An 8,336-nucleotide genomic window follows, 5' to 3' on the forward strand; every position below is an offset into this window, starting at 1 on the left:
GGAGGGATTTTAGACTGGAGAGGATGCAGGACATGGGATTGAGGGAAAGAAGCAGGTGGATCGTTCGGGCTGTGCTGCACTGTCCCAGGCAAGGGGCCATCTGCCTGGAGCAGACTCCAAGAGGGGGGGTGGTGAGAGCAGGTGAGAGGAGCCACAGACAGAACCCCAAACCCACGTCCCCTCCCATCCCTGCCAGCCACTCACGTCCAAGTGATGGGGGCGGATGGGAGCAAGAGGCACCCAGGCCCCAGCCCACGCCTCTTCTGCCTCTCCTCCTATGCCCACCCTGTCCTGTAGGCCCCCAGGCTTTGCCCCAGCTGTGTGTGCTTTCGCATCTTTGTGTGGAGGAGACGGAGTGGGGGGGGGGGGCTGGTCCCCGAAGCATCCAGGCAGAGACCACAGCAACCCTCTCCACCCATGCCCCAACATCCTCGGAGCTGGATCCCCACTGAAATGCCCTTCCTCACCCCCCACCCCCGGCCAGGGGCAAAGGCGCACCGAGAGTCTGCCCTCTCCCCATCGCTTGCTTTCATTTCCAACATTTGCAGCAAAAGAAAAATGTAAGCAATGTGCAAGCTGCACTTTTCTCTGCCCTGGAGCAGCTGATATTACCAGAGCCACAACAAACCCCGGCCTTCACCCCAGCCCACTCCCGTCCCTCGCCGAGGGCTTGGAAGCCCAGGGCCGCTGGGCGCTGGAGCTCAGTGTGGCCCCGGCAAGCAGGCAGGCCCTACCCTGGCCACAGCATGGCTCACCTGGGGATTTGCTGTGTGGGTGCCTCTCCATCCCCAGCGAGCCAGGAGGGCAGGGAGGGGAAGAAGTGCCCACAGGTCCAGGTCTGGGAGGACAAGGGCGTCCCAAGTTCAGGAAGAGAGCCACCCTCCCTCCTGCCCGCCTAAGCCCCTGCCTCCTGCCAGGTCCCGGGGCTAAGCAGGCCACTGCTATTTAGAACAGAGGGCAAGGGACAGAGAGAACTGGGGCTCCCCAGGTGGCAGAGAGAGAGGAGGGCCACAGGCAGTGGGGAGGTCGTCTGGGCCACCCCCCGCCACTAGCCCCCAGCCTCCCTCTGCCTCCAGCTTGGTCTCCTGCTTGCCTGGTTGACAGCAGCACCTGCTCCCGCCCCTGGGCCTGCCCCTGAGGCGACCTCCACCCCATGAAGGCACAGAGGGGGACCCGAGGACCCAGGCCAGGGGAGATCTTTTAGGGGGCACAAGAAGTGCCCCTCCCCCCAGACCCCATGGGGGACCTCACTCTGCCCAGCATGGCTATGGAACCTGGACACATGGCAGCCTCAGAATGTGTGTGTGTGGTGTGTGCTGTATGTGTGGTGCGTTTGTGACATGTGCGTAGTATGTGTGGTGTGTATGTGTGAATGTGTGTATGTGGTGTGTGCTATATGTGTGGTGCATTTGTGACATGTGCATAGTATGTGTAGTGTGTATGTTTTGTGATGTGTGTGACGTGTATATTTGTGTGTGTGGTGTGTATACGTGTTGTTTGGTGTGTGTTGTATGTGTGGTGTGTGTTATGTGTGTTATATATGTTGTGTGTGATATGCATGTGTGTTGTATGTGGTGTGGGGGTGTGGTGGATGTGTGTGGTGTGTGTGACGTGTGATGTGTATATTTGTATGTGTAGGGTGTATATGTGTTGTTTGGTGTGTGTGTTGTACATGTGGTACATGTTATATGTGATGTATGTATTGTATAGGGTGTGTGGTGGTCGTGCGTGGTGTGTGGTATGTGTTACATGTGATGTATATTGTGTAGTGTATGTGTCTCTGTGGTGTGTGGTGGTCATGTGTGGTCTGTGGTTTGTGTTACATGTGATGTGTATTGTGTGGTATGTGTGTGACTGTGGGGTGGTGGTGGTCGTGCGTGGTGTGTGGTATGTGTTACATGAAATGTGTATTGTGTGGTATGTGTGTGACTGTGGGGTGGTGGTGAGCATGCATGGTGTGTGGTATGTGTTACATGAGATGTTATTGTGTGGTGTGTGTGTGTCTGTGGTGTGGTGGTCGTGCGTGGTGTGTGGTATGTGTTACATGAGATGTTATTGTGTGCTGTGTGTGTGTCTGTGGGGTGTGTGGTGGACGTGTGGCACTGTGTATGGGATGCTGGTGTTGCAGGCTTAGCCCATGGCACTGCAATGTTGGCTCCAGGAATATTAATTTTATAAATGAGGAAACTGAGTGAAAAAGGACGAACCCACATTCACAAATTGCAAAATAATTCACATTCATAATTTCCAGCATTCTCAAGTGCACCGCTCAGTGGTTTGCAAGGTTATACAAGGTTCCCAAGGTTATACAACCATCGGCAGTGTCTACTTCCGGAACGCTGCCCCACCCCAACAGAAACCCCACAGCCACCTGCAGCACTCCCCATTCCTGCCCCCGCGGACACCCCCCCCCCCGCCCCCGCAGGTGGCTGTCTCCTTTCTTTCTCATTGAATTTGCCTATCCGGGACTTTTCATACAAATGCAATCCAGCAATATGTGACCTTTTACGTCTGGCTTTTCACTTCCTTTACATGTTTTATTTACGTGCAGTAAAAGTCACACTTGGATATACAGTTCTGAGTTTCCATGATGTGTGGGGTCGGTAACAGAGATCCGGAAGCATCCCCAGGGCCTCATCGAGCCCTCCCTCCTCACCAGTCCCCGCACCCCCTACTGTGCTGGCTGCTCCTAGAACTCTCTTTCCAGAGAGGCCTACAAATGGCACCGCAGGAGATGCAGCTTGGGGTCTCCTGCACTCAGCACAAAGTGCTTGCAATTCATCCGGGTGCCTCCTTTTTCTTACTGAGCCAGGTGCATTTTATGGACCCCCCCCCCCACAGGCTGTTTATTCCCCCCACCCCCACCTGAAGGGCATCTGGGAGCTGTTATGAATAAAGGCAAAGTAATAGACAAAGAGAGGGAGAGACAAAGAGAGAGAGAGAGAGAGGTCTTCCATCCACTGATTCATTCCCCAAATGGCCACAATGGCTGGAGCTGAGCTGATCTGAAATCAGGAGCCAGGTCCCCCACGCTGGTCTAGGGGCCCAAGCACTAGGGCCCCCTTCCACTGCTTTCCCAAGCCATTCGCAAGGAGCTGGATCAGAAACAGAGCAGCCAGGACTCCAACCGGTGTCCCTAAGGGATGCGGGGACGGCAGGCGGCGACTTAGCCCACCAGGCCACAGCGCCGGCCCCGCAAGTCCACCTTGCCTCAGAGCACACGGCCCATCAGGACGGCCGAGGACAGCAGCGAAGCTCAGTTCACAGCGGCTTAAAGTAACAAAGGTTTGCTCTCAGTTACTGTGTGTGTCCATTATGGGTGAGATGGAATCACTACCAAGCTTGGGTGCAGCCGCATCGGGAACCTCAGCACCGGCCGCGATGGAGGGGAAGACAGCTCTACAGCTCCCGGAGGCGAGAGGCGCTCCAGCCAGGGAGGGACGCCGCCCTCCGCTCGCCTCTCGCTGGCCACCACCAGCTCACAGCTACACCCAAAAGCACCAGGACCAGGAAGCAGAAAGCAGGGGGAATTCAGTGACTAGCTCTGGTGTCTCCCCCTCCCCTCCCCTCCCTTCCCCCCTCTCCTCCCCTCCTTTTCCCCCTCCCCCTCCCCTCCCCCCTTTTCCCCCTCCCCCTCCCCTCCCCTCCCTTTCCCCCTCCCCTCCTTTTCCCCCTCCCCCTCCCCTCCCCTCCCTTCCCCCTCCCCTTCTCTCCCCTCCCTTTCCCCTCCCCTCCCCCTCCCCTCCCTTCCCTCTCCCCTCCCCCTCCCCTCCCCTCCCTTCCCTCTCCCCTCCCCCTCCCCTCCCCTCCCTTCCCTCTCCCCTCCCCCTCCCCTCCCTCTCCCCCTCCCTCTCCCCCTCCCCCTCCCCTCACCTCCCTTTCCCCTTCCCTTCCCTCTCCCCTCCCCCTTCTTTTTTTTTAAAAAATAGGATTTATTTATTAATGTGAAAGGCAGAGAGAGAGAGAGAGAGAGAGAGAGATCTTTACCCACTGGTTCACTCTTTAAATAGTTGCAAAACCCATCGGAGCCAGGAGCCAGCCTCCCACGAAGGTGCAGGGGCCCAGGGACTTCGGCCATCTTCCACTGCTTTCCCAGGCCACCAGCAGAGAGCTGGATCAGAAGTGGAGCAGCCAGGCCTCAAACCGGTGCCCATGTGGGATGCCAGCACTGCAGGCGGCGGCTTAGCCTACTATGCCACAGCACTGACCCAGTTATTGTTTTTATTACATGTGCACGCATGATTTGTACAGATGAAGTGTGAACTCCATATGAATATAAAAGTAAAAATTCATAATTAAAACAATGATGAAGGAGACAAATCTAGAGAAACTAAGATCTACTGCCAAAAAACCTTAAGCAAATTAAAAGTTACTTTAAAAGTTTTGATTTTTATATTGTACTTCTGGTTTTAATTCTTGGATTTGTAATTAGTTTCTGTGTGATGGTCCAGTGGTTAATAAAATTCAATTAAATCTGTAAACATTCACTAAGCTTTTGCAGAACAAGTTGGTAGGGCAGGAGCTGTGGCACAGTAAGTTAAGCCGCTGCTTGCATCCCATGTCGGAGCACTAGTTCAAGGTCTCAGTTGCTCCACTCCCAGTCCAGCTCCGTGCAAATGCACCTGAGAAAGCAGTGAAAAAGTGGCTCAAGTGCTTGGGCCGCTGCTGCCCACACAGGAGACCTGGATGGAGTTCTTGGCTCCTGGCTTCAGCCGGGTCCAGATCTGGCTGTTGTAGCCATTTGGGGAGTGGAACCATAGATGGAAGAGCTCTCTCTGCCTCTGCCTCTCCCTCTCTAACTCTGCCTTTCAAATAAATAAGTAAGTCTTTTTTAAAAAAAAAAAATGGCTTGGGAGAGGAAGAATAGAGAAGGGTTGGTTGATTAATGAGTAGTAAAATAGGAGGATTAAGGTCTATTGTTCTGTAGCACAGTGGGGTGACTACAGTGAACAATAATTACTGTGCATTTCAAAATGGCAAAGAAAGAGGATTTTAACTGTCTCCAACAGAAATAAATTGGAAGTGATGGAGATGATAATGACCCTGATTTGATCATCACACTTGGCACACATGTGTGGAAACATCACACTGTACCCCATGAATCCGTACAATTATTTTGTGTCAATTAAAAATCAAACTAAAAAATTACTTAAAATGATTAGTATTTTCACTTTCAAAAAAAAAAAAAACCACCAAATTGGCTTGGGGCTGAAACAAGGCTGTCCCCTGCTGGCGCTTTCCAGTACTGCAGTGACTCCTTAGGCGGACTCCCGGGGCAGGTGCCCCGGGTGAACTCCGCCTTCTCTTTCCTTCGGGGTGGCTGTGGGTGAGCGGCGCACAGGCGGGCGGAGGACCGCGACCCTCAGTGTCCTGGGCCTTGCTGCTACTGTTCGAGGGAAGAGATCACATCTGCCCCTTCCCAATAATGCCTTATATTGGTAGGGCACTATATGAGGGTACTTCAAAAAGTTCATGGAATGTTGAATGAGTTGAATTGAATATGAGATGCCGGCCTCGCAGGCAGCAGTTCAGCCTAAGGCACCATAACACCTGCCCCTACTTTTATTTCCAAAATACCCTATTTCCTATGTTCTGGGCCAGCGATTCCCCAGCCCAGCAGCTCATTAAGACGTCCCGGGTGTTTTGTAAACAACTCCTGTGCCTGGCGCCTTTCAGAACGGGGACCTCGAAATCCGCGCGCAGGCACCCCGGGAGGCAGGGTCGGGTTCCCTGGCGGCCCCGGGCGGTTCTGAAGCCGAGCGGCTTCCTCGACGCCTGCTGCCTGAAGCCGCGTCGCGAACCCCTCTTGGGGTGGGGGTGGGGGGCTCGGCAACCGTGTGATAGGCGGGGAAACCAGGCACGGAAAGGAAGCGGGAACCGCGAGAGACCCCAGCCTCGCAATTCCCAAAGTGGCCGCAGAGGCGCCGCAAGTGCGGACGGCGAATCCAGGAGGGGCGCCGCAGTTCACCGTTACCCCAGTAGATGGCGCTGCTCTCCTTCCAATGACGCCATACCTCCCCAAACTGGGTCGTGGCGGAGCTGATTTTAAAGTTGGGGAGGCAGGCAGGACACTCCCACTAGTAACAATCAAACGTAGCTGCTGCTTCTTTTCAATGCATGTGCATTTTCCCTTAAACCGCTCAGCTGTTAGTACAGAAATACTTACTGGTTCTTTGAACCTAACCACTTACTACGGGTACGTTTATGGTATTTTTTGAAAAATAAGGTACTGACACCCTAAGGGCACCTTTGTGATGCCAGGGCCACACAATGGAGATGCAGAGGAGGAAAGTGAGTGTGACCACTTGCTCACCCCTGGGCCTGGCCACTGAACCATCCTCTGAACTGGGCTCCGCAGTGTTTCCTTCTGTGTCCTCCGTTGATGTCACACCCTACCTGTGGAGTTAGGGATCCGCCTGGAAGCAGAAGAGCAGACGTAAATTAGACATCACTCTCAGGACCACAACTCGTTATGACCTCTGTTCTGATCCTCAGCTTCCTTGTCCACAAAGCAGGAGTAGCAAAATCGATAATACAGGGTTGTCAGGAAGTTTATTATTATTTGAAGGACAGAGAGAGAGAGAGAGGGCAGGATAGAGAAAGAGACCTTCCACTGCTGGTTCACTCCCCAAATGACTGCAATAGCCATGTTTGGGCCAGGTTGAAGCCAAGAGCCTGGAGCTCCACCTGGGTCTCCCACACGGGCGGCAGGCACCCAAGCACCCAGGCCGTCTTCTGCTGCTTTCCCAGAAGCATTAGCAGGGAGCAGGTTAGGAGCAAGAGCCCCAGGAACTGAAACTCATGCCAGCATCGCAAGCAGCTTAACCCGCTGACCCCTGTCATGAAGATCAGGCGACGGGAAAATCGGGCAGGACCTGGAACAGAGCAGGGGCTCGGTTAGTGTTTGGTCTCTCCCTTTTCTTCTCTCATTTCCAAGAACGACCTGGAGATACAGGGACACACGAGTGTGACAGAAGTGCAAAGCTCACACACATATCCAGTGGTGTGTCTGTGTCCAGTCCTCAACCTCAAGCACATTCTTGCAAACACACCCTCATCTCCATCACCATCATCACCATCACCATCATCACCATCACCATCATCACCATCACCATCATCACCAACATCACCATCACCATCATCACCATCATAATTACCGTCACCGTCACCATCGCAGCATCTTGGCTGGTTAAACCAGCACAGAACAATGAAGCAAATGAAATTTGTCTTTGGCCGGCGCCGCGGCTCACTAGGCTAATCCTCCGCCTGCAGCACTGGCACACCGGGTTCTAGTCCCGGTTGGGGCACCAGATTCTGTCCCGGTTGCCCCTCTTCCAGGCCAGCTCTCTGCTGTGGCCAGGGAGTGCAGTGGAGGATGGCCCAGGTGCTTGGGCCCTGCACCCCATGGGAGACCAGGAGAAGCACCTGGCTCCTGCCATCGGATCAGCGTGGTGCACCGGCCGTGGCGGCCATTGGAGGGTGAACCAACGGCAAAAGAAGACCTTTCTCTCTGTCTCTCTCCCTCTCACTGTCCACTCTGCCTGTCAAAAAGAAAGAAAGAAAGAAAGAAAGAAAGAAAGAAAGAAAGAAAGAAAGAAAGAAAGAAAGAAAGAAAGAAAGAAAGAAAGAAAGAAAGAAAGAAATTTCGTCCTTGAACGGGCCCTCCCTTCTGCGCGTGTCCTCCATGAACTGCTACCTTGACTGAGACCCTGCAGCCCCGCAGTGACGCGTGGATCGAGCGAGTCCACGCCGGCTTCCTTTCCAGGCTGTCCATCACTTCAGCATCAATTCAGCCATGGGACCGAGGAGAACACAAGACGCAGGGATGTTCCCCGCTGCATCCCAGCACACGCACAACCCCTGCCATTGGTTCTTTGTTTTTGTTTTTAAAGTTTTGTTTATTTGAGAGAGAGAGAGAGCGCGCGCGTGCGTCCGAGAGAGCACCCTCATCCGCTGATCACTCCCCAAATGCCTGCAACAGCCAGGGCCGGGCCAGAGCCAGAAGCAAACAATCCTGGTCTCCCACAGGGGTGGTAACGACCCAGCTAAGTGAGGGGTCACTTGGAGCCTCCCAAGGGCGGTGTTGGCAGAGGGCGGAGTCAGGAGCCCAGTTTCTCTGATATTGGATGTGGGCGCCTGGCCCCTGCTATTGGTTCTTAGCAACACCAACCCCAGAACACACTCTCACGCCCCTCAGGGGGATGGCCTGGGTTTTCACCTTCGGATGTTGTTTCTATGGGCTTATAAAATCAGCCTTTCTCTGAAACAGGTAAATCTTATGACTCATCCGGCAGGTGGTTGAACTCAGGATTGGCTAACGAGCAGGAAGTGGAGAA

This window comes from Oryctolagus cuniculus, chromosome 3 (genome assembly GCF_964237555.1).
Source record: "Oryctolagus cuniculus chromosome 3, mOryCun1.1, whole genome shotgun sequence".
Lineage (NCBI taxonomy): Eukaryota > Metazoa > Chordata > Mammalia > Lagomorpha > Leporidae > Oryctolagus > Oryctolagus cuniculus.